The sequence below is a fragment of the Pantherophis guttatus genome, chromosome 5, assembly GCF_059756535.1.
Source record: "Pantherophis guttatus breed Tessera chromosome 5, ASM5975653v1, whole genome shotgun sequence".
NCBI lineage: Eukaryota > Metazoa > Chordata > Lepidosauria > Squamata > Colubridae > Pantherophis > Pantherophis guttatus.
In genome coordinates, this window is record NC_142067.1 from 113,651,628 (window position 1) to 113,664,557 (window position 12,930).

Genomic DNA, 12,930 nt, shown 5'->3' on the forward strand with positions numbered 1-12,930 from the left:
TCCTTTTAGAGTACATTCATGAAAGAATGCTATTTGTTTGGTTTGGGGGGATTAAATATGTGAAAGGCTGGATATATTCCAAGCTATCATATTGCATTTCTTTCAGAAAGATGAATTCATTACCAGGAGAGAGGTTGGTTGCCAGAGATATTTTTTTGGGGGGGGGAAGCGGGGATGGGGAGGGAAAGCTGAGAGGGAAAATAAACCTTTTCCACATTGTCTGGTGTGTTCCATACAGTTAAATTTAGCCATCATTCTGGTGACATTTCAAACAGGACAACTCTCTCTCTCTTTTTTAAATTGTATGCTTTTTCCTGTTCCTGAACTCTAATGTCAGAACTAAAATTTACTACTCAAGTAGAACTTCTGCACTTTTGGAAAATGCAGGATGTTCTTTTGAAGGTTCTCTCTGCAAAAGCTGCCAATGTTTTCTCAAGGTGAATGTCGTTTAATAACACAACCTTTTATTATGAAAATGTACTTTCAATTAGAACATCAGGGCTTTAAAAAGTCTACTAAAGTCTCTAGAAAGTGGAGGCTCATCACACTCTATACAAACTCTATATAAACTTGTGTCGGAATGGTCAAACAACTGGCAACTCCAAATCTCAACCAACAAATGCTCTGTTTTACACATTGGCAAATAAGAACCAGAGCACAAAATACAAACTGAGTGGACATGACCTTGTAGATGATCCTCACTCTGTCAAGGATCTTGGAGTACTCATATCAAATGATCTAAGTGCCAAAGCCCACTGTAACAACATCACCAAAAAGGCATTAAGAGTTGTAAATCTAATCTTGTGTAGCTTCTTCTCCGGTAATATCCCACTACTAACCAGAGCATACAAAACATTTGCTAGACCAATTCTTGAATACAGCTCATCTGTCTGGAACCCGCACTGCATATTGGACATTAATACAATTGAACGTGTCCAGTAACATTTCACAAGAAGAGTCCTCCACTCCTCTGCTCACAACAAAATACTTTATGCCACCAGACTTGAAATTCTGGGCTTAGAAAACTTAGAACTATACCGTCTTTGGTGTGACCTAAGCGTAGCTCATAAAATTATCTACTACAATGTCCTACCTGTCAATGACTACTTCAGTTTCAACCACAACAATACACGAGCACACAATAGATGCAAACTTTAAGTGAACCGCTCCAAACTCGATTGCAGAAAATATGACTTCAGCTAACAGAGTGGTCAATGCCTGGAATTCACTACCTGACTCTATGATTTCATCCCAAAACCCCCAAAATTTTAACCTAAGACTGTCTACTGTTGACCTCACCCCATTCCTAAGAGGTCTGTAAGGGGCGTGCATAAGAGCACCAGCGTGCCTTCTGTCCCTGTCCTAATGTTTCCTCTACTTGTATCTATTTTATGTATTCAATTCATGCTTATAATTATGTAAATTACCTAATACGTTCTTGACAAATAAATAATAATAATTTTAAAAAACTCAAATCCTACAGCAGATGGAGCACATACCATTTTTAGAAGTATGTGGACTATCGAAGCTCTAATCTGAATAACAGATCAACGGTTCCATTCCAAGAATTGATTCAAGGGATTAATTCAATTCAATATTAATCACCAATAATGTGTATCAATGTGTGCATAAACACTTATAAAATTAGCAAATCAATTTATTGGAAGAATCAGTTCAAAAGGATGAAGGTGTAATTCAATCAGATAGTTTTAAATGCACAGCACGCTCCTAAAAATAAGAAAAGTTGGACAAACATCTGAGGTCCCAGTGAACTCAATGAAATGTTTATACAATAGTTTTACTTGCATTGTGTAAAACCTTGGGAGCTACATAAGCACAATAGAATATTTTGACTAGTTTTCACCTTAATTAAGTTTGTGTGTCAGGGTTCCAAGTAACACCCTCAACAAAAGAAGACCCCGAGGCTTGAAGTTCCTCAAAGTTCCATTTTATTAGAGATGTAATATTGGCACATCTGGGAAAACCCGAGTCTGAAAGTTTCCAGGTTTTCCCCACCCAAAGGAAAGTCCAAGTCCCTGCCCAGCACCGACATGTCCATCACATGGTCCAATCAAAGCACCATCCCAACTGGAGGTGCCTCCCAGTTCCAGCCCTCCAGGTGCAGGGCAAGATGTCCTTGACTCTCTGAGAAATGAATGTTATTATGACTATATATCATCCATGCTCCATACAATTCCCATTACCAGTAAACCACAGCAGTAAATGTGTCAGGCCTGAAGGCCCAATGCAAAAGATGGCTTCCAGGCCTGACATTGTGCTTGTATTCAGTGTATTGTGAGAACCCAGTCAGTTTGGTTGTTCCCCGGCCTTGTGCATTCTGTGAATCTTTTTTTGGCCATGTCTGCTTCGCCTCCAAAGTTCCTCCTCCGCACATTTCTCCCCTGCTGGCCTGCCCCATTCTTTTGCCCCGGCACATGGGCCATGGCCCCTCTGTCCTAGTCCCTTTGCCATGGCCCATTCATCGAAGTACAGTTCGTGTTGGGTGTTTGGGCGCATGGGACAATTCACCACCAGCCAACCAGCTGGCTGCCAATGCTGGCAAACAGAAGTCACAGCATGATCGATGCAGGGACTGGGTTAGGGTTAAGGTTAGGGTTACCCACTCTTCTCTTCCCGTTTGGTGTCAGAGAGGCACGATCAGGTACAGGGGAGCTTCCGTCCCTCCCCTTCCTTCTCCTAACAAGTGGCTGAGGCCATTTGGCTGCATCACCTCCCCCAAAGCCTCCCAGCCCCTGCATCAATTGTGCTGTGACTTCTGGTTGCCAGCATTGCCAGCCAGCTGATTGGCTGGTGGCGAATTGTCCCATGTGCCCAAATGCCTGACACGAACTGTACTTTGATGAATGAGCCAAGGCAAAGGGACTGGGATGGAGGGGCCATGGCGCATGTGCCGGAGTGAAAGAATGGAGGCTGGCCAGCTGAGGAGAAAATGCACGGATAATGCACGGAGGATAATGCAGCTGAGGATAATGCACGGAGGCGGAATCCTGGAGGAGAAGTAGGCATGGCCAAAGGTAGGAGCCTCAAAGTCCTAGACCCCATCAGATAGCATAGGAAATTGTAAATCTCTGTGGGCTTGAATTCCAGAGTTAAGAGGCATGTGTTCATTCTTAGTAACAGGAGCTGTTCCTTACCTTACTCCTTTTTCTCTTTGTATCAGGTGTTATGATTTCTCTTGCAAGATTTTTCATTCTCACAGAGCTTGAACTTTGCAAGGCTGAGTGATGATAGAGCATGCTCATTATTGGAACCAAAGGTCAGGTCTGATTTAAATTCTGAAATGATTGTACAGTATCTGAAGAACGTCTTACTAGAGGTAGAATTGTATAGGAACCCTTTCAAATTAATCTTTCCTGTGTGTTTATTTATTATTGGATTTAGATTTTATTTCCCCTTCTTTTTTTCCCAGGTGTCAGCTTTGGAAGCCATATTGGGCCAGAAGCTTCAATGCTGCCACCTTCTCATGTGTGGGAAAGTAGGAGGGGGGATTTAGTAGAGGGGTTGTTAGTAGACATAATAGCATTCTACCTGTTGGTCAAGGTCAGGGCGATCCAGCATCTGGAGAAGGAGTGGTCAGGGGACTGGATCGAGATGGAATGGACGTTGATTGGAGCATGTGACCGACTGGGGGGGGAAGGGGATGGTTTGGGGAGCTTTGACTTACTGAAGAAAAACCCAGGCTTTTCAGATTTGGGTTTTCCCAGATGTGCCAGTTTGCCTATTCTAGTAAAGAGAACTTTTGAAAAATGTTTGCTTCTGCGTCTTTACTTGGAGTTGGGGTTTTTCTGGAATGCTGACACCAGGATCACAACAAACCTTAGAAAAATGCTTAGATCTAAAAATAATTCATGAGATTTTATGGTTGAGAACTGATTTGAATGAAAAGCAACCTAGAACTAAGAAGAAATTTCTTAACAATGGAACAACTTGCCTCCAGAAGTTGTGGGTGCTCCATCATTGGAGGCTTTTAAGAAGAGACTGGACAGCCACTTGTCTGATAGGGTCACTTGTCTGAAATGGTATAGGTTTGACTAGATGACCTCCAAGGTCCCCTACAACTCCTTTATTCTGTTACTCTGTTACTCTTCATGGTCCTAGTCCAATATTTTAGCCACTACACCATGTTGGCTTAATCTCTATCCTCAACATAAGCCATTGAGCACTAGCCAAGGATTGTCAGTGCTCTGCAAGGATTCTACAGGTAGCTCCTGGCACAGACTCCAAATTCTCTTGCTCTGAGTCTCTCTCTCTTTCTATTTCCTTAGATATTTAGAGGTTGCCATTCCTTAAAATATTTTGTCATTTAATAACAAAAAGCATATTCACAATGGCAGCTCTGCCATTATTGGATTATTATTAGTAGTAGTAGTAGTATTGATACACTGAATAGATGCTGATAAAAACTAGTGACTGTTGAAGATGGTATAGTTTTTAGGATATGTGACTCATAGATAGAACCTTCCCACTTCCAGCAGTTTCACCAGTCATTGATTTCAAGTAATTTAATAGATGGAGCCTTATATGGTATATACTGTGACAGTGTATCCCAAAGGTTAAAAAAAAAAAAAAAGTGTGATAGAAGTGGCAAGATATACCATATTTTCAGACTACAAGACACTTTGAAGTATAAGACACACCTACCTTTTGGGGAGGAAAACAAGAAAAAAAAATCTGCCTCTGTCTCCCAGCAATTTGCCTCCTTGCAGCAAACAGCAAACAGCATGGTCAGCTTCAGCACAGCCTGATTTAGCATGAGCAGCTGATTGGTGGTTGGATCTGCCTCCTGGAATACCACCTATCAGCTGCGGGGATCGCCACCACCCATCGGCTCCAGCGCTGCCCATTGGCGCTGTCACCTATTGCCGCCTTCGTGTACCCTATTTTCGGCCTACACACATCCCATTTTAGGCCTCTGCACACCCCATTTTTTTGCCTTTGTGCATCCCATTTTTGACCCATTCCAGGTGGCAGGGATCACTGCCACCAATGCCTATCCCTGCCGCCTGGAACAGGCCAAAAATGGGACGCGCAGAGGCCAAAAATGGGGCATGCGGAGGTCAAAAACAGGATGCACGGAGACCGAAAATGGGGCACACGGAGGTGGTAATAGGTGATAGCAGTGTTGGGCAGTGCTGGCAGTGATGGGCAGCAGCAACCCCCACAGCCTGGAACAGCTGAAGGGTGGGGGGCAACAGGTGGGAGGGGGTTCAGCAACATTAGCTGTATAAGACACACAGACCTTTCCACTCACTTTTTTTGGGTAGAAAGGTGAGTCTTATACTCCGAAAAGTACTGTACCTTCTCCAGGAATGGAATTTTACAGCTGTTTCATCACCTATAAGTGTAAATGTTTGGAATTGCTTCTTCACACTTACAGGTGATAAAACAGCTGTAAAGCTTTATTCCTGGAGAAAGTATATCTTGCTACTTCTACTCTGTATTTTTTTTTTTTTTACCTTCAGGATATCTTGAAGGTAAAAAATTATCTACCAATTACAATGGTAGATGGAAAAATTGTCAGATAACCTTGGCTTGATGTTCTACTAGTAAAAAAAATCAAAATAATTTTGTTGGCATAGTAAATTCTTCATTATGTAAATGTATCTTCATTATGTAAATGTATTGTGATTTTTGAGCATTATAGCCATTGTTGAGTAGCAATCAACTCCACCCATTCTTGATTTGGCATCAGATGCTACCCACATGAAATTTGTTTTCACCATGGTCAATCTCCATTTTGCTTCAGCCATCCATGTTTCAACTCAGTGAGGTCATTTAAATTATGTTCAAAGTAATGGACATAAAGGGCAAAGCCTTGAGACCAAACCTTGAGTTGTTTCTGAGTAAGGGGAGAAATAGTAGTATCACACTAGTGAAATTAATGGCAATTTAAGTCTATGTCGCCTTTGGATTACAGATGAGATGAAGACAACAACATGACAATGTAGCAGAAAACAAATACATTGGTACAAAAGAAAAAAAAAGTCTTCAAGGGAAATTTCAGATGAATCAGAATCAAGTGATTGAGGATAACAAAAAATAAGATCGTAACAGTGGTGGGTTGCCCCTGGTTCGCACCAGTTCTATAGAACCGGTAGTAACACCGATGGGAGGCTCCGCCCACCGACCCCAACATCATCAAAATGCTTCTGTGCATGCACAGAAGCTTCTGCACTTGTGCGAGCAAAACAAGCACACACGCGCAGCCCCGTTGCAAACCGGTAGTAAAGGTAAATCAAACCCACCCCTGGATCGTAAGTCTTTCTATATGCAAAAAAGTTGAAAACCATACCCAGCCAAACTAGACTACAGGTAATCCTTGACTTACAATGACAATTGAGCCCAAAATTTTTGTTGCTAAGTGAAACTTTTATTAAGTGAACTTTGTCCCATCTTACAACCTTTTGTGCCACCATTGTTAAGTGAATCACCACAGTTAAGTTAACAACACAATTATTAAATGAACGTAGCTTCCCCCATTGACTTTACCTGTAAGAAGGTCACATGACCCCAGGACACTGCAACCATCATAAATATGAGTCTGTTGCCATGTGTCTGAATTTTGTTCATGTAACTATGGGGATCAGAGGTGGTATTCAGCTGGTTTGGACCGGTTCGGGCAAACCGGTAGCTCCGACAATCAGTTGGCCCCGCCCACCCACCCCCACTCTATCCTGTCCTTTATTTCCTGCTTTGTAGCTCATCTCAATCGCGCAACACAGCTGATTTCCTCCGATCACTGTTCTACTTACCGTTGCTGACTTGGAAGGCAAGCAGCTGAGCTTCTAAATGCTCCATTTTCAGCACTGCATGCAAGCGCCTTAGGCATGCGCAAAGCGTGCGCTCACCAAACCAGTAGTTAACTGATGGGGATACTGCAATGGTTGTAAGTGTGAAAAATGATCATAGGTCACTTTTTTTTAAAAAAAAAAAAAAAAGGTTTTTATTTTATGATCAAACAAGTATACAATATAAGCAATCATTCAAACTATCATCAGGAAAAAAAATTTTTTTAATCCATAATCCATCTTTAAACTCAATCTTCAACCCCTCCTCACCACCCACCACCCCCGACTTCCCAGAACAAAAACAGGGCATAGATTTCACCAAACATTCACTAAAATAAACTAGCTAACTGCAAGATTTAATAGCTCCCAAGACCCCTTAACTCCCCTTTTACAATTTCATCAACCTCCCTTTTTATAGACTCAAAGTAGCATATAATCCAATAACTCTAAGAGTTTTAAAACCATTAACAAATATTAAGCATTCAAACCTTAAAAAATCTCTTAATATATCAATAAGGTATTCAATTCATTTACATAAACATTTTTCCCCCTCCAACTTTTCTCAAAATTCAGATATTTTAAAATCTTATAACAAAAAGTAAACCTTAAATATTCAATAGTTAAATTTCTATATTTTCCCCCTTCGTTGTTCCTCCCTCCAACTTTTAAAATTTTAAAACATAAACATCAGTGTTTTAATCAACCATTAAAAAATAAACTAGAAAATCAAAAAAGATTAATCTTACATTCTTACTCTCGAATATTTTAAAAATCTTAAAACAAAAAATAAACCTTAATTAATCATAATCTGTACGTTTACCCCCTCAGTCTTTTTTCCTCCCTCCCACTTTTAACTCCTAAAACATAATCATTTTTATCCATTATCATTATTTAAGTTTCTACATTTTTTAAAAACATAATCATTTTAATTAACCATTAATGCATCGTATTTAAAAATCAATATTTGAATTTATACATTTTCCCCCTCAGTAGTTATAACACCTAAAACATAATCATTTTTAACCATTAATAGAACAACTGCAAAACCAAAAAAAAAAAAAAGTTAATCTTCCATTCTTGCTTTCTTTTTATATTTTTTCCAGTCTTTCTGCATCCCTCCTACTTCTATTTTGAGGAGGTTTTTAATTTTAATTTGAGGTTGATGTAACTGCAAAGATTGTCCCCTTTTTGAGAAAATTTCCTCTGATTTAGAGCCCCCATATCGCCTCTTCTTGCTTATATAGATCAGTTCATTCCTTCATCTGTAAAACCAAAGATTGTCCAGAGTTTGTGAAAAAAAGTTCAGTTGTTTATAGGTCATTTTTTTCACTGCCGCTGTAACTTTGAGCAGTTACAAAATAATCTGTTGTAAGCCAAGGACTACCTGTATACCTTTAGAATAAAAGTATATGGTCCTGATGCAGTATAGTAATAGAAATGCTTACAATCTTTGTTCCTCTGAAATTTTATTTATTTATTAAAAAAAGGTTGCATGTGTACAATTCACGGTTTTATTGCAGTGACTTTTAAAATAACCCAAACCTTTCTCATTACATAATTACTTATTTGAGAAAAGGGCAGCATACCATTTTAATAGTCACATGCGTCATAAGGCCGCTCTACCTTGATCAATTTCATATTCTGTTTTATAACTTGTTGGTTGCTTCATTGCTTTTGTGCTTTGTAGTTTCAAATGTGTCAACGTGGGAATTGGAATTTAAAGAACAAAAAGATCAAGTTAGTAAAACTGCAGCACTATATTACAGTAGATATTGATCATAAACCTCTAATTTTTCCACAGCCTGGAAAAAAATTGTTGTAATGCGGCACCTGAAATTTGTTCCCGCAGCAGATTTATCTTAGACCAGATGCCAAATAGGACAACTTCTTCTTGATCAGATTTGCTCACTCTCATATAACAATGTTCCTAAGCAGAGTCCCCAAAATGCTCGCTGCAGACCCTGCCTACATGAAGAACTTTATATAAAAGTGTTCTAACCTTAGAAATTAAACAGCAGAATCTTAGTCCTGGCAAACCTCTTTAATTCATACGGCTGTAAATTACTTTCATTCACAATCCGCAAGGCTTGATAAACAGTCTTTCAGAGGAAGGTTATCAACACCCACTTATCTCACGTGGAACGCTGCCAAAGAGCTAATTTCCAGATGCAGGGCAAGGCCAAACTTGGCATAGAGTCACAAACAGAATTTTCAAATCTTGAATCGGCCAGATGAACTAATTGCTTCCTGTGAAAGCTCACGTCCCCGTTCGCTTCTCTTTTATGTCTTATGGGAGGGGCCAATCATCTCCAAGCCTTACTCCCAAGTCGACCCTGTTTCCTTAATTGTTCCTGTCTCCTGGCAGCTCTGCATATGTGCACACTGGGAACAGGCTCACACTGTTCTTCTGCCTTGCTGATGTCAGACTCTGGAGACTCTGGAGGCAGCAAAGAACTACCAGATGGCCTTGGCCCCCTCTCTGCTTCTGATTCAGAGCCATAGTCAGAGCCTTCCGCAGACTCTATCTGCCCATGTTCCTCCCCAATCTCCTCATTGTCTGAATCTGTCGCCAGCTCTGCTGGCGGCCCACAACAAAAACCCTCTACATTATCAAATGGAACATGTTGCCACATTCAGTTTTCTATGGGTGGCACAAGTTTGGTCTTATGCACAAAGTCATGCCATGGAATCTAACTTTGCTCATCTAATATGCAAATTATTTCTATGTGGGTCAAATAGTTTTTGGTCACCACAATTCAGTTTTGGTCACCACGATGTAAAGAAAGATGTTGAGATTCTAGAAAGAGTGCAGAGAAGAGCAACAAAGATGATTAGGGGACTGGAGGCTAAAACATATAAAGAATGGTTGCTGGAATTGGGCATGTCTAGTTTGATGAAAAGAAGGACTAGGGGTGACATGATAGCAGTGTTCTGATATGTCAAGGGTTGCCACAAAGAAGAGGGAGTCAAGCAATTCTCCAAAGCACCTGCGGGCAGGACAAGAAGCAATGGATGGAAACTAATCAAGGAGAGAAGCAACCTAGAACTAAGGAGAAATTTCCTGACAGCTAGAATAATTAACCAGTAGAACAACTTGCCTTCAGAAGTTGTGAATGCTCCAACACTGGAAGTTTTTAAGAAGGAATTGGACAACCATTTGTCTGAAGTGGTGTAGGGTTTCCTGCCTGAGCAGAGAGTTGGACTAGAAGACCTCCAAGGTACCTTCCAACTCTTCTCTTCTCTTCTCTTCTCTTCTCTTCTCTTCTCTTCTCTTCTCTTCTCTTCTCTTCTACTCTACTCTACTCTACTCTACTCTACTCTACTCTACTCTACTCTACTCTACTCTACTCTACTCTGTTCTGTTCTGTTCTGTTCTGTTCTGTTCTATTCTATTCTATTCTATTCTATTCTATTCTATTCTATTCTATTCTATTCTATTCTATTCTCTAGCAGGTCTGGCTAGAACAACCTGATGGCAATTGCAGATGCTATTAAACAAGCATTTGCCTGAGCAAAATTCATTTTTAGTTATACTGGCTTTTTGGGACATTAAGAAGGAGGACAAATAATCAACAGAGTAGCACATTCAGGTCCATGAGTAGGTTACATGCCATGGCTTGTATGAAATAGGTATGAGACCTACTGTATACCTTCTATATCTGGTCCTATGCTGAAAAGAACTTAGAAGATAGCTAAAAGCATTTTAACGATTATATTTTCAGTGAGACTTAAATACAGTTGACTTGGTGAAGAATGAATCCAAGAATTTAATTGTGCTTGTAGAAGATCTGGGCATTTTACAGCCTTTGGGTCACATTTGGCCCTTTGGCTGCTCCTCCAACGTGAGGACAATCAGAAATTAGAAATCAATTGTAAACAAGCACATGTCAAGGGGCAGGAGAAGAAGCCAAGCCAGGTCCTGCTCAGTACAGTGGTCTTGTACTTCTTCAGTCAGCCAGCAATCACCAGAGAGCAAGAAGAGAAAACACTTTCTGTACCTGCACAGCACTCATCACTCACGCGGAGCAGCCTGAGGAGTTGAGGTGACAGAGTCTGAGGACACCAAATCAGTTTACATTGGTTTGGCTTTCCACAACAGTTCCAGTTTCTTATGTGGTCCTTTGGGAAAATTAATTGCTCACCTTTAACTTGCACCATCCCAGGTCATTTGGAATAATCAGTTATATTATATTAATCAGTTATATTATATTAATCAGTTATATTATAGGGATTCAGTGGCTCAGTGGCTAAGATGCTGAGCTTGTCGATTGAAAGGTCAGAGTTCAGTGGTTCGAATCCCACATAACAGGTGAGCTCCCATTACTTGTCCCAGCTTCTGCCAACCTAGCAGTTTGAAAGCACATTAAAAATGCAAATAGAAAAATAGGGACCACCTTTTGTGGGAAGGTAGCAGTGTTCTGTGCGGCTTTGGCATTTAGTTATGCCGGCCACATGACCACGGAGACGTCTTCAGACAGCGCTAGCTCTTCGGCTTTGAAACGGAGATGAGCACTGCCCCCTAGAGTCGGGAACGACTAGCACATATGTGCGAGGGGAACCTTTACCTTTACCTTACAGTTTCAAGTCTTTTTGCTTTCAACAGCAGACAACCTGATTCTCTGAGAATATACACTGCTCAAAAAAATAAAGGGAACACAAGCAGAAGACATCCGAGGTCTGAATGAATGAAATAGCCTTATTAAATACTTTGTTTGTTACATACAGTAGTTTTGTGTTCCCTTTAGTTGTTTGAGCAGTGTGTAAACTACTGTATGTAAAGAACAAAGTATTTAATAAGGCTATTTCATTCATTCAGACCTCGGATGTCTTCTGCTTGTGTTCCCTTTATTTTTTTGAGCAGTATATATTTAAGCAGTGTATTGTCAAGTCCACGAGGTAGTCCAGACCAGAAAATTAACTCCATAAGAAGATTAGAACTATACTTTATTGAGAAAGGCAAAAATAACATAATTTTGCAAGCCTGATTGTGCTCTACTTCCATTTCTTCTTATATCCCAAGTGAATCAGGGGCCATTTGCCTGTGCAAGTTCTGAATATCTTCCTTCCCCAAGACTTAAAAGAAGATTTCAGTCCTTTTTGCCTACGTAAGAATTCTTGCATATTTATGTCAAGGTCACCTCTCTTAGGAGGCGCAGGTATTAATATCTCTGAAGATATGAATGTACAACAGAATGTAGCGTGGCTTTAGATATATATATATATATATATATATATATATATATATATATATATATATATATATATATATATATATATATATATATATATATATATATATATATATATATATATATATATATATATATATATATATATATATATATATATATATAGTTTCTACTCACTGAGGACACCACTGAGGTGGTGATGATGATGTTGATAATGATGATGCTATATTGCAAACTAAGTGAGAGAAATAGAATTATTCCTGTAAAGAGTAAGAGCCTTGGTGACTTCATGTCTATGCCTCTCGTGAAACCTAAGCTAATTAGCTGTGTAAGGCATTAAGATAAGGAAGTATGAATGCTGGCTTTTCTGAGAAAACAAGGCCATAAACTTGGTTAGTACTTTCTGAGTTTGGTCATGCTGACCAATGCTGATTACTACATTTAATAGTAAGAAAGATGCTGACGTATTCCAATTAATTGTTTTATTAAGGACACGTGGAAAAGGGATATCTAACTGGGGATATCGGATTGGGGAATATGTTGCTGAGTAAGCCAAAAACTTTATGTAACATCCGATAAGAGTGGGGCATTTGGGGCATTTAAATTGTTTTGCTGATTGTTCTAAAATGTATTTAAGCCATGTATTCGGACCTGTAAGATAAGATGTTCTCTCTTTCTTGGGAGAATCCTTTTGCAAAAGCTTATGATATCTGTAATAAATCTGCTTTTTAATTGTTCATGGTCTCCGCACTACTTTCTATGAGATTGGTGTTTTGTTTTTTTTTTAATCTCACAGTAAGGAACAATAAAGGGCTTCTCCTCCATTCATTTTTCTAAGCGTTTCTTTATAAGATCATTTAGACCACCCATACTTTCATGGGGAAATTAATCAAAAGGTTTTGTAGATGCCCTACAAATGTTACTGGCTGTAT